The sequence below is a fragment of the Amia ocellicauda genome, chromosome 6 (genome assembly GCF_036373705.1).
Source record: "Amia ocellicauda isolate fAmiCal2 chromosome 6, fAmiCal2.hap1, whole genome shotgun sequence".
In the NCBI taxonomy this organism is placed as follows: domain Eukaryota; kingdom Metazoa; phylum Chordata; class Actinopteri; order Amiiformes; family Amiidae; genus Amia; species Amia ocellicauda.
This window is the reverse complement of record NC_089855.1, coordinates 29,051,603-29,066,173: the sequence shown is the minus strand read 5'-3', so window position 1 is coordinate 29,066,173 and position 14,571 is coordinate 29,051,603.

Genomic DNA, 14,571 nt, shown 5'->3' with positions numbered 1-14,571 from the left:
ACTTTCTGACTATAAGCTCTATTTGATGTGGTGTGAACTATAACTTTTTTTGTGTCCAAGACGGCTTTTGTCCTTTTATGTAGAATGATCTATGATGTAGCAAGGTCAAAGTTATTTTCGCACAATTCCACAGGGACTTGATATTTTCAGTAGCCAGTGTCGAGGCACACAACAACATGCTTAATGATCTGCCAAGAATGTTCCCACACAAGTTTGATAATGTACTTGGATTGTGGCGGTCCTCTTGAATAGTTTTGCAGTTACACGTATCATCGTATATCGTATGTATTAAACCATACTAGATTTTTTTTCCCTTTACTGGGGATTCGAAACTAAGCCTAAACTAATGGTTTTCCTTTTCTTTTCTCTGTAGGAAATACTGGTGTAGAATTTCATATTGTAAGAAGATCCATGACCCCAAACACACTCCCAAGAAATGTCAGGCAGTGATTAATTTTGAATTCAATCAATATGCACAGTTTGCAAACATTAACAACTGACTGACTGTACATTGTGTGTTTGCACAAAGCTCTGTAAACAGTATTTTTTTTGTTTTTGATCCTCTAGTGTGTTTAAGTATTGGAAGCATAACAGGAGAGACTTACAAATCATAGCCTTGGAACAGCTTTTGTTTTCCAAATGTTCTGGAATGTGCTGCCAAGTGTTAATCTCTGGCATTAAAGCGCATAGAAACAGTTTCTACGGCAACTTCAGATATGTAAGGTTGCAGCACAATATTTACACCAACAGCAAGTAAATATTACAGCTATGGTAAATGTTGTCTGCAGTGACAGATATGTGCACTGTGAAAACACACACAACCAACCTTTGCTCTCGTTTTTGTTTTTTGAATTTCTCAGAAGCATCATTTTGTGCCTACTGTGATTTGCTTAGAAATATACCCATAATAGATGTGATTTGTTTTGATTTTGCTTCAGTCAGTTCCTAAGGTTTTGTGCATTGATATTGTTTGTACGATAGCATTGTACTATAATAAATGTGTACATATCCAAATTTTACAAGAAATATACTTTCCACCCTTTGTTTTGTCAATTCAGTGTTAATCTCTTGGAGTATATTGGATTATATTCACTCACCTGTCAATGTTGCCTCATGACATCCCAGTTGTGGTATAAACACTGAAGTATTTTTACACGTTTATAAATGTACATTCTTTTTTGATTATACTTGTTTTATTTGGTTATAAGCAGCTTTAGTATGTTTGACAGATTTTAGGACCATTTTGGTTTCAAAAATATTTTCAAATGATTGAGTGAAAATGAGTAAAGAGCCCTTCATTATTCATTATGTTTTCAGAGTGTGTTGAACACTGAGTAAGCTTGGAAAAAGCAAAGGATTTCAGGTGATATATTTGAGTTAAGACGGGCTTGTAAACCTTCGCCTGTTGCTTCTTTGATTTATTCTCAGTTGGTACGCCTTGTTTGTTTATGGTTATGTCTGAAATGGTGAGGTTGTGCCTATTGTGTCCCATTACAACATTATGTAAGCATTGGGCCTTAAAAATGAAGCAATTCAATCAAATATGTTTCCCAGCAATCTCAAGTTAATATGTCTAATCTGAAAAAACTAAAATCAGCTATGCAAATTGTTATGGTATTTGCTCACACAGAGGTTGGGAACAGAATTGATTTATTCTGGTTTTATTTATGGATACATCTGTATTCTACTGAATGAACTCTGAACTTGGTGTGCTTGTAAAGGATGGATACATTTTGATATAGGTGTCATAAGAGTCTTCTGATATCTGTGTTCAAGTGATGACAATAAAGACATTGTTCTGAAACTTGATATGAGAGAAACAGACAGCAAGAAAAACACGTGGCAAGTCCCTTGTCCTGCACATCTGAATACATAATTGGCAAGAAACCATATATGAAATAAAGGTGATAAGAAAACAAATGATTCTAGGTTTTGATAGCTACCTTGATAGTCCTGGGCGTTGTGCCAAATATGTATGCTATGGCTTTCTGGGAATTTATACGAAAATAAGTAGTACACTTATTTACAACAGTCATGTTATATTTTCTCTCTAATGTAAAAACATTGACCCAACAATTTGCTATGCTTATATTACAGAGTAATGAAACTGAAGGCATTTCCCAGATTGAACTGGAAGGACTGATACAATATCTGGCTCTGTGACTGACAAACCTGCCTGTCACATGATTTAGGCATAGTTTGACGTGTTGACCAAGTAATGAAACGTGACACTTTTTTAATAAGGAATAAAAGCCAGCCATTCTTCTTACTGGAGGCTACTGCAATTGCCCATAGACTGGCATGAGCCACACAGCTGAGGAGTAGTTAAAAGCACTGTGAGTTGTGTGAGTGGCATTGCTTGCCTCAGGAACTGAGCAGACGAAGAGCACTACTCTTCACTTGTCTTTCGGCAGCAAGAGTGTAGGCTGTGATGTCAGCTAAAGTATGTTCTCTTGCTGCTTGATAGCTCATCCCACACGCACTGAATGAGTATGTCATAAAACTGAGATGGGTGGGGAGTTCGTTGTGTAGCTCTGTGTGGCCAAATGGGTACTATCTGATTGTCACTGGTTGACTGGGAGCTTTGAGGAGACACTCGGGGACTTTTCCAGCAGATATTCTTTAAAACTGGGATGTGTATTGTTTGCAGCATCATTCCAGTCGTTTAAAAAGGCGAAAGTGCATTGTGATAATCTGAAACCTGGAACTGCTTGGGCGATAAGGGTTTTTATTTATTTGCTCTATAAATTATATGTATCAAACTATATAATTGGGGCAATTTAAGTCCTGTACAAACATGTACATCTGAAATGCTGTCACTTGTTTACTTATGGTAAGTTGGATTGGTAACTGACTATGCATTGGTGATAAATGAAATGCATTTTTCTTCATGTTAGGCTATACTGTTAGATAAGCACAAATTTGAAATTAGTCAGGATTCATTAAATGTGCTAAGATTCAGATTGTGAAAAGAGAATAATTCTTTAGCAGGGGTCAGGATTGTCATGAAAGCATGAATAAAGTGAATTATAATTATTACAAGGTTAAGTCCTATAAGTGAGGACTTAAATTATTGAAAAGGGGGGAATATTAAAATATTGAAAGGGTAAAACATAAAATCATTCACAAAATGTATTTAAAGTCAGTAACTGACTTTTATCAGAACAGAAACCACAAAAAATAAATAAAAAAATCAGACAGACATTTTCCTTAAATCCTCAGTTAATAATTATCTGAATCTACAATGCCAACTGCTCTCAAATAATTGATTTTGAAATGTTGAGAGGTTTTAATGAAAGGGACTTTTGTGAAAGGAAAACTGCAGTACAACACCTCCATCTATAGGCGAAAGTACTATATATATCAATATTCATACACTGTTATCAACAACTAATTTAAAGTCACAGCTTTGATTTAAAACAATCACTTTTGGTCTTAGAATATTTAACCTCACAACAAATACTGATGATAATGAACAGTTCTTGGAAATAAACACACATTAGGCAAAACAAATATATACAATATACCGATGTGGATCTGTGTATTAATCTGAATTTATTTACAGACGTATGAATGAGTGTGTGCAGTGCTGGGTGGGGCACAAAATGGCCACCTTGAAGAGCACTGCATTTCCCAGAAGCCCTAGGGATGAATCGCTCTGGGGAAGCATCTGACCCCCAGGTCTTCCCTGATTGGCCTGACTCCTGTATAAAGGCAAGAAGCCAGCACACCTTGTTTGAGAGGTGTGTATGAGTTGGAGGGTGAATAGGTGAATAGGTGAATAGGTGAATAGGTGAATAGGTGAATAGGTGAATAGGTGAATAGGTGAATAGGTGAATAGGTGAATAGGTGTGGGAGGAACAAAGGAGAGCAATCAACTGGTAACTTTCTGCCCATTCTCAAACAATTATCCTTATGTTGGTGGTTTACAGCTTTAGCAAGTGTCTAATCAGCTGTCAATCATAACATGTTCAAGCATTCTAGTGATGTAAAAGCACAGGGAAGTGAAAGGATGATTGTAAGATAATACAGGTTTTGACTATTGGTAACTACCATCAATCAATATCTAACTCGTATTAGTGTCTGTTAATATACTTTAGAAGATGAACATGAATACATATCAAATAAAATATTGATTCGTATCTTCCAAAATATTACTATTGTTGTTACATTGATTTATTTAAAACCATGCTGTAAAACAAAACCAAATATGATGAAAGGGAATATTTTCAGTTTAAAATTAGCCATGAAACACAATAAAAAAAAAAGTTAAATTTCTTGCAGATCTATTTGAAAAGCGGATTGATGTGTTAAAAATGTCTTATTTCTATCAGTCTTAATATGCTGTGGTAGTCATGTTAGCATAGTTGGAGGGTCAAGGTGTGCCGTGAATTTTTGTGAAGCCTGAAACCATCAAGAACATCAGATATTATTTTTATGTTTATTCAGGTATGTATGTTGTTCATTTTCTGTTACTTGTTTTCAGAGAATTGAAATGCACGCCAGTGACATCTTGTGTTAAATATTGGTGGAGCTGTTTAACAAGAGCAGTTTCCAAATGAATTTGTTCAATGTGTAAAATCTAATTTACATGCTCTACTACACCAGACAGCGAAAAGACCTAAAACAATAATACCTGTTAAAGTTTAATATGTACAAAGCATATTACTAGTTAGTACAATCTACATAAACATATATGGAGGAGAAGTAAACCGGTTTGCTTTGGCAAGAAAGAATTGGACTTTAGAATGGAAAGCTATGGTGGCCCTGAAGTGCAAAACACAATACAAATATTTTGAGGGAAAAATACATAAATACCACAACACCCATAACAATTCTCACCATAGAAAGCTGTATAATCAACATGTTTCACTGTCTAAATCCCATTCCCAGTTTACTTCTGGGGGCACACTTTCAATCTAGGCTGTGAAGTTTGCTGCTTAAAATCGGAAGTAGCTGAGAACACCACTGTTGTTGTGAAGCGACGTCTCCACTTCCACTGTGTCATTCTCTTCCCTTTAGACAGACTGGCTTGTCGTATGTGCTCCAGAGTCCTTCCCTGTGGATATCTGTGAGCGCCAATTACCTATTCTCCAAGGCAGACTTATTTTTTATCGCCATAGAAATGACTCTATGAATAGATTATTGACAGGAAATGTTTTCCAACTAATTCACTTTGTTGTTGTTGAAAGGAGCCAACAGAAACAACCACTGTCAGCCTCACACTTTTACTTGCCCTTTCTCTGAGCCAGATCCTTTTTGACAACTTATTTTTCAATAAATGCACTTCTGAAGTGTGCCTTGTTTTAAAGTCTGAGGTTTATAATTGACAGCAGTAAACTCAAACGATAGAAACAGCAGTTGTCACAGTAGAACCATTTTGGTGGAAACATCTCCCCTATACTCTTGTGTCCCCCCACTTTTAGTAATGTGTCCCGTATACATTTGTTAATACAGGATTTTTAATCTCCCAGAGTACATGTTGTTCTGATTTGCAAACTGCTCCCTTATTTTATAATTGGTTTACGATTAGGGGATTGACAAGAGTACCATGTACATTTCAAAAAGTGCATGTATTTTACATCACTTAGTTTGAGGCTTGTATTGAGCATCTGTTGTTATCCATTTCCCATATCTGTGTTTGTGGTTTCCCATTGAAGGGTTTTAATTATTCACTTTACATTGACTTTATCTCCTCCGTCTCTAGTGGGATTGCAGTTCTATTTTTCGGTTTTGTGCTCATCTGTAACTTTTTTATAAAGTAACTTCAAAGCTGAGTGCTAATTTATTTACTCATTTAATTAACCTTAATGATGCACACACCCACAGATGTTTATTAGAGTGTGCTGGAAAGGCCAGATGAAAATTAAATGTTAGGAAAGTTTGTCTTTTTAAAAACTGCCTAAGTATGAATGCAGAGGCTAAGAGTAATAAATGTGATAATGATAAAAATGCCTGATGGAATTATAAAAGTTAAAGGTAATCAAGGGCAAGGTAGGCAGATTTCTGAACAATGTAATTTCAGTAAAGCTTATAGTATCATATTGTGAGGTAGCAGGAATTCAAAAGCAATATGTACATGCGGACCAACAAATTGTTAATATACAGAAGACAAACTATAACTTACTGATAGGCAGAAAAACCTTGAGATGGGAAAGATAAAAGTACAGCATTGAGCTCTTTTAGGCCCACTGCTCTTCCTGATTTAAATTAGAGATCTTGTGTAAGGCATACACTACTGGTCAAAAGTTATAGAACACCCCAATTTTTCCAGTTTGTATTGAAATTTAAGCAGTTCAAGTCCAGTGAATAACCTGAAATGGTACAAAGGTAAGCAGTAAACTACCAAAATAATAATGTACATTTCAGAGTTATATACTGTGTTACTACACCCTCTTAAGCATTATTTGTTACACACAGCTCCTGTGCATAGAAGTGACACTGTATTCCTACAATGCGCACATCGTTTGAAAGCTTATTCTCTTGCCTACCAGCGTGTTTCATTCTCAAACACATCCGATACATAGTTTCTGTGTAGCCCACCATCATTGAGAGCCCGGGGGGTAAACGCACAGTCTACAAAAGTTTAAAACTCTCACTATAATGAAAACAAAGGGGGGGGGGGGTGTCTCATTTGATGTTCTATCACACAGAGAAGTTCAGATCCAATTATGTAAAATCTTTGTGTATTAGTACACTGTAAACAGAGTTTTCCATCTTGACATTTTGAGCTCTCTACGGCTGTGTGTTGCTAGTACCAAAACATGCATGGTCTTGTTTTGATCAGTAGGCTGTCAGAATATGTCATAATTGTCAATATTTTCTGACCATTTCAGAATGGGGGGGCATAAATGCGGGGGTTAGAAAACAAATCTTTACATCAGAGAATTGTTAGAAAGCTGAGAGAAAACAACACAACAGTGGAGAGTACACATGGGATTAAAGAGAAGCGCACAGATTTGGGGCCCTTTTAAGGGTACCAGAGGGGTTTGTCAGCTTAAGGGGTTCAATTTTGTTAAACAAAATGATTCCATGATTTATTTTTTATCTCCAGTTGTTTATTTGCTCTATGATTTGATTTCAGAGTACATTTAGACATTAAACTGCGTAAATTTAAAAAATTAAAATGGAGGTGTTCTAAAACGTTCGACTGGTAGTGTAGCTCGTAAATGTATTGAATTTGGAGATTATACAGGAGTATGTGGCTACTTGCGAAATAGCGGCAACACAAAAAGAATCCTGGCCAATTAACAATGTTGCCAAATATGACGTACTATATGATTGTTTTTATTAAAATATCCATTAAAGGCCAGAATAGTATATTTTTTAACTGATGTCTTTCTATATATCAGTACTTGCAGAATTAAGTAAATAGTGATTAAACTCTAAGGTAATACTCTGTAGAACAGAGAGCAGAGTCACACCATTAGTTTAATGCACCTAATTATTGACATTAAAGTGATATCCAAACTAAAAATGATGTCAGTCCATGCCAAAGCTGTAAATTCAAGTTTAAAACTCTCACTATAATGAAAACAAAGCTCACCATGCAGCCATTTATTGAGGGTTGGGGTTGATTGAGCAGGTCTCATTCACAGAAAAGCTGTTGAAATGCGTTAGTGTTGCATATTTAGGGTCAATAATGAAGGATAATGGTCACCACAATGGACAGACTGTTATCTGGTTCAGATGTATCATCATCATACACTCACCTCTCATTATTTTTCATTAGCCAGTGAGTTGTCCCTAAGTGACTATAATAAACCATGAGTAAATAAATAAATAAATAAATAAAGGCTGATCTGGTTTGTCCTTATCTGAAGAGCTAAGATTCCACTCAGAATTGGTGTCCAATGATATTGTTGACATGTTGAATTTGGGAACTATTATTTTGATTACATAAATATGGCATGGTCTGTTGACAATGAAGGCAAATAAACATATATACAGTGAAGGAAAAAAGTATTTGATCCCCTGCTGATTTTGTACATTTGCCCACTGACAAAGAAATGATCAGTCTATAATTTTAATGGTAGGTGTATTTTAACAGTGAGAGACAGAATAACAACAAAAAAATCCAGAAAAACACATTTAAAAAAAGTTATAAATTGATTTGCATGTTAATGAGGGAAATAAGTATTTGACCCCTTCGACTTAGTACTTGGTGGCAAAACCCTTGTTGGCAATCACAGAGGTCAGACGTTTCTTGTAGTTGGCCACCAGGTTTGCACACATCTCAGGAGGGATTTTGTCCCACTCCTCTTTGCAGATCCTCTCCAAGTCATATAGATTTCGAGGCTGACGTTTGGAAATTTGAACCTCTACAGATTTTCTATGGGATTAAGGTCTGGAGACTGGCTAGGCCACTGCAGGACCTTAATGTGCTTCTTCTTGAGCCACTCCTTTGTTGCCTTGGCTGTGTGTTTTGGGTCATTGTCATGCTGGAATACCCATCCACGACCCATTTTCAATGCCCTGGCTGAGGGAAGGAGGTTCTCACCCAAGATTTGACGGTACATGGCCCCGTCCATCGTCCCTTTGATGCGGTGCAGTTGTCCTGTCCCCTTAGCAGAAAAACACCCCCAAAGCATAATGTTTCCACCTCCATGTTTGACGGTGGGGATGGTGTTCTTGGGGTCATTCCTCCTCCTCCAAACACGGCGAGTTGAGTTGATGCCAAAGAGCTCGATTTTGGTCTCATCTGACCACAACACTTTCACCCAGTTTCTCCTCTGAATCATTCAGATGTTCATTGGCAAACTTCAGACGGGCCTGTACATGTGCTTTCTTGAGCAGGGGGCCTTGCGGGCGCTGCAGGATTTCAGTCCTTAACGGCATAGTGTGTTACCAATTGTTTTCTTGGTGACTATGGTCCCAGCTGCCTTGAGATCATTGACAAGATCCTCCCGTGTAGTTCTGGGCTGATTCCTCACCGTTCTCATGATCATTGAAACTCCACGAGGTGAGATCTTGCATGGAGCCTCCAAGCTGCTTGGCGATGGTCTTGTAGCCCATTCCATCCTTGTGTAGGTCTACAATCTTGTCCCTGACATCCTTGGACAGCTCTTTGGTCTTGGCCATGGTGGAGAGTTTGGAATCTGATTGATTGATTTCCTTCTGTGGACAGGTGTCTTTTATACAGGTAACGAGCTGAGATTAGGAGCACTCCCTTTAAGAGAGTGCTCCTAATCTCAGCTCGTTACCTGTATAAAAGACACCTGGGAGCCAGAAATCTTGCTGATTGATAGGGGATCAAATACTTATTTCACTCATTAACATGCAAATCAATTTATAACTTTTTTGAAATGCGTTTTTCTGGATTTTTTTGCTGTTATTCTGTCTCTCACTGTTAAAATACACCTACCATTAAAATTATAGACTGATCATTTCTTTGTCAGTGGGCAAATGTACAAAATCAGCAGGGGATCAAATACTTTTTTCCCTCACTGTAATAAGTAAAAGTGCAGTGAATGTTCAGGGCACAATCAGCCCAGTACACCATGGTCAGAAGCTGTTGTTCTACATCTGTTGCCATGGGAGATCTTATTTTTTCAAGGCAAGTGGTGTCAGAGTTCTGCTCAATAAAGGACAGCTGTTCTAAAGACGAATGCACCACTTTTTTTAATGACAATAACCTTGATAAAATGATTGCTTCCTTGAAAATGCAAGTTTCCGAGTTGTTTTCATTTTGCAGTACCACCCTGAAAAGTAAAATCCTCCAAGTGCAGTACAGACTACTCCTGAGGTTTGTGTCAGTGGTCAAACTCCATCTAGATAAGTGACACCTCCATATTCCTCATCCACACAGCCCCAAGCCAACTACAAATGTGCTATATCAAAACGGAAGTCTCTTGACACCAGGGGTTTGAACACCAAAGTCTAAGAGAGTGATGATGTCACCATAATATGCTCATAACACATAATCATCACTATTTTAACACTTCAGACTTATTTTGGAGGGTACATGAATTTTGTTTACTCTTTTTTAAAGTGTTTTTGGAGGTAAAACAAAAGAACAGCAGTTGAAAAATAGTTGTATTTCTTGACACAAACTAAAGTGAAGATGTTTGCATGGTTGAAATACATGATGTGCTGTAGACTCAACAAAAGACAATAAAATTAGATGGAGATGAAGGATAAAATAATGTTTAGCTTTTGCAGGGATTACATCATTCTCTTGAGAGGCTTGAGAGAACGCAGGTGCTGAAATTCTAATGCAACCTAATTGTACCTGTTGGAATCCTAAAGGGTAATCAAAACCTGCTGAAGGTGTTGGAGGCTGCGGTACATTAACTGGAATTGCGAAATCCATAGAAACAGCCATTGTCTCCCAGAGAGCCTCCTACTCTGAGAGCTTGCCTGAAGCCTACATAGTAATCCGCTTGGTTTCCTGTTTTGTGGGTTGTTGGTATGAAAGAAATGCACTAACCTGTCGCTGTGCAAGGCCATGACTCTTGCTGTTGTGAGTCTTTGCTACTGCAGGAACCCTATGAAAATATCCTCAGTTTACAGCTGTTTTCTCTCACCCACTTACAGCTGGTGGAGGCAGTATACCAATGCGTAACACAATCCAAAGGGTATCATGCAGAAAAAAATGTAGATACATTATAGGAATGCTGCGGTCAAGGTGGATTTCAATATATAGTTTTTGCTATATTAATGTTAAAAGTAGGATAATATTTATTCTTATTATTTTGCAGCTATCTGAGAAAGGTATTAATCTAAAATTTATAGTCCTTCAAAACAAACAAAAAATGGTTCTAAGAAATATATGCCAGTTCATTATCATATATATGATATAAATCTATGCCAGTGCATTATTCAGTGTAGTTTTTGATGATGTTTTTAAACAGCCGAAGAGAACAGAAGTATGCATTATCATCATCTCTGCCTTTGAGTGTGTTAAAACGCCATGGTGTTTTAGTTTGTCCTCTTTAATACAGTCTTTTACATTCCATAATCTCCTCAATTTTAATTAGTTGTTCTCTGAATTTTAAATGTATTATTTGTTAAATGAAATATTTCATTTTTGGTAAAGGTATTTCAGTATTTTAACTGCATTTGTAATGTTTGACAAGCTTCTGATCCTGAATTAAAATATGTAATTTAAATAGAGATTAATGGTTTTCCTTGTATTTTCTTTTTCTTTTTCTGGGAAAAAAGAAAGGACATGATACAAAAGTAATTGCTGCTGGTACAACATCTCATATGTATTAAGCATGATAGCATTTTGCAGCATAAGAATAATAACTCAGGAAGGCGGCTTCCTTATGTATCAAACTATGAAACTGAAGCCAAATTGTTTGTTAATGAATGCTATGATTTGCAATCCAGCATGCAATGAAAGAAGCAAAAAATGTAAATCAATGAAAGTATCAAACTAATGTCAGACAGCTCAGCTATACCCTATACTCCTGAATGTAGGATTTTTAGTGGACACTCAGAAATTCAGTGACACTGGGGGCATTCTATTCAATCTCGTTTTAAAAATGGTTTAGCAGATTGCGTGTTATAATCAAATATTATATGCCAGAATTTAACTAATGTGGTTGCTCAGAATTACAATGCAAATCAGATTGAACAATGAAACAATAAGACAATCATATCGTAAATGAGATGTTACTCCTAAGGAATGCCTGCCTTGTTTGTTGAAGACTACTGCACATCATAGGAATAAATCACTGTTCGTTCATTATGTGAGGAAGCTTTAATGGCATTATTTTGTTAATTGGACTTCCTGCCGATCCTGATCACGCATACTCCATTCAAACTGGAGGTCAAATATTATATCCCCAGTGAGGCTGAACCCAGTGTTGGCTCAGGATACATGAAAGCGTGGTTTTCTCATGACATTGTCTTTACAAGTGCTAGTGCTCTACAGGACCCCCCACTAGGGATGCAGTTAGAGCACATTGGGGGGTGATCCAGAATTTAAGAAATTAATAGTCGTCCAGTTTGTTTTGTTCATTCTATTTACTGTCACAACGCTTTTTAAGGATCTCTGTCAATACCATGTCCCATTCCGTTGGGTCCACTACCTCAAAACCCTACCTTGCATTCACTAGATGGCACCAAATCCCACAATGGTTAAAATTTGAAATTGTATATAATATTGTAGAGCTAGAAGGGGAGACGGTCAGTATCCGGAAATCAAACCCAGATCTCCCAGATGCACACATTAGCACTAGGCTAGGCTTAATTGAACATCTTTCTTTAAACAGGCTATTGAAAGAATGTTTTTATGTAGCAACTCTTGCTAAGACAATATTTATATTTTTATGTTATTGACATATAGGGTAGACTATCGAGAAAAATAATATTCCAAAATAAAGAGCCCTATGTCATTTATTTGCAGTGATGTTGAAATTGGGATAATTGTTTGATTTAGTGTTGGATTTCATTGGCACATTACAATGATCTTCAGTGTGACATCAATATCATTGCTATACTGATTAAGCATAGTTTCAAAATATATATATATTTTTTTTTTTCCTGCGGGACTTTAGATAATGTTTTTGTATTGTTTTGTAATGTACCTACCCCTAGACCATTCAATTACATTAGCATAATTTCCTGTTAATCAACAATGGCTACGTTTACAATGTTCTCGCACAAGCCAGTGACTGGGTATATTTGAAATTGTACTTTTGTCCCATGATGTAAAATTGCTTTTTCCAATGTGGTTCGAGATGCATGAATGAATAAAATCAGGAATAATGTTCCTGACATGCCTGGTTTTGGAATGAGTTGTAGTATTGGGGTGTGTTATGTGTCTTGCAGTGGCCTTTGAAGATCTTTTGGAGCTTGATTAGTTGATGGTGCCCTCATCGCTCTTGTGATACTCTCAGTATAGCTGATCTTGTAACATGCCTTTCGGATGATGCTGACCATGAGGAATCCTCTCTTTAAGACAGAAGTAGATCAATTGACAGTTCGAGAGCCGTCATTAGTTTGCTATTGCCATGTTCTTGTGTTTAACAGTATTGAAAATCCATTGCATCATGCATTTAAATCACTGTATGGCATGTTTATTAAGATATTTCTATCTAATTAATCTAATTAAAAAAACACTGAATTCAGGTTGGAAATATTTGTTCTGTTAGTTCTTGGATTACATTAATATTTTCAGAATGAATAACCTTCATGGGCACAATCGTGTGGATGCGGCCACTTTTAACGTGAAGTTGAAAACTGTAATGGACAATTTTCAGTGGATTTATTTACATGGGTGTAGTTAGTATTGATATTGGCATATTATTGTAATTTATCAATATAGCACAATATGTTAATGGAAAAACTGAATACTATAATTCCACAATGCAGACAAAAGACAACTAAAACAGTCTTGATTTTTCAAGTCGGACAATGTTGAAATTTGATGTTTGTCTGCCAAGTGAATAAATAATAATAACAAATATTGACTACATAAAATTGGACATGCATAACAGAACAGCTGGCTACTTTGGTTCCAAATCTACACCCAATATACCATTGAAAATAAAAAGCTTTCTGATCACAAGTCATTAAAAGTGGATCATATCAGTTTTCTTGATTGTTTAATCCATATCCTCAGTGCAGTTTTTAGACTGAGAAATTGAGCCAGTGTTTTCATCTTCCTGTTGTTTTGCTCAGTGCCTTTGCTTTCCCCTGAGAAACCGAGCTGGGCTTGTTCTCACAAGATCAAGATTGTTGTTTTTCCTGTGCTGGAAAGTGACTAAGGTAACATCCCACCTGGGAAGTTAATATTTATTGATTAACATTTTTTCATTTGTTTTCACCCTCAGCTAAAAACTTTCTGCAACCTACAGGAGTATACCAATAAAATGTTCCCGCAATGCAGACATTATGAAAAAAATAAATGTAAAGCCCTGTAAAGATACTTTGGTCTTAACTTGATGATATAAATAATACCTTTCAGACTCGACCCAGATCTGTTTGCTGTAATGAGAGTTGCGTGGAAACCATTGTGTTCTGACCTTTCTTGATTGCTGCCGAATACATATGAATGAGTTTGAAATGTAGAAACGCTGCTGTGATTTACCAGTTGCTGAGTAGTCAAACCAGTTGGATTTCTGGATTCTGTTTTATCCAGGTAGATTATTGTAGATTGTTGTGTTGAACAGGTGAACATCTCTGGTTTAGAAAGCTCTACAACACCAGCCGGATGGCTGGTCTCCTGGAAAAGGCCACTACTGATGTAGTTGGTGTTCAGACATTGACAATACGCACATATATTGAAGGGGATAATGCCAAGGAAAGATCTAGGGCTTTAATGGTCAGAGGCATCTGAATCACACAGATCACACAAGAGGCCAGTTGTAACCAGCTCTCATTTACTGATGTCCTAGTTTATGCTGAGATGTTGAGTGGTGTTGAATCCTTCTCTCTCTCTCTCTCTCTCTCTCTCTCTCTCTCTCTCTCTCTCTCTGTCTCTTTCTTTCTCTTCTCATTGTGATGTTTGTGTTCCTCATCAGTCGCTAAGTCCCTGTGCCCGCAGTGCTGTTCTAGCTGTCTGTTTCACATCTGCCCTCCTGTCTGATATTGAGAAAGAAGGACATTTTCCTTTTAAAC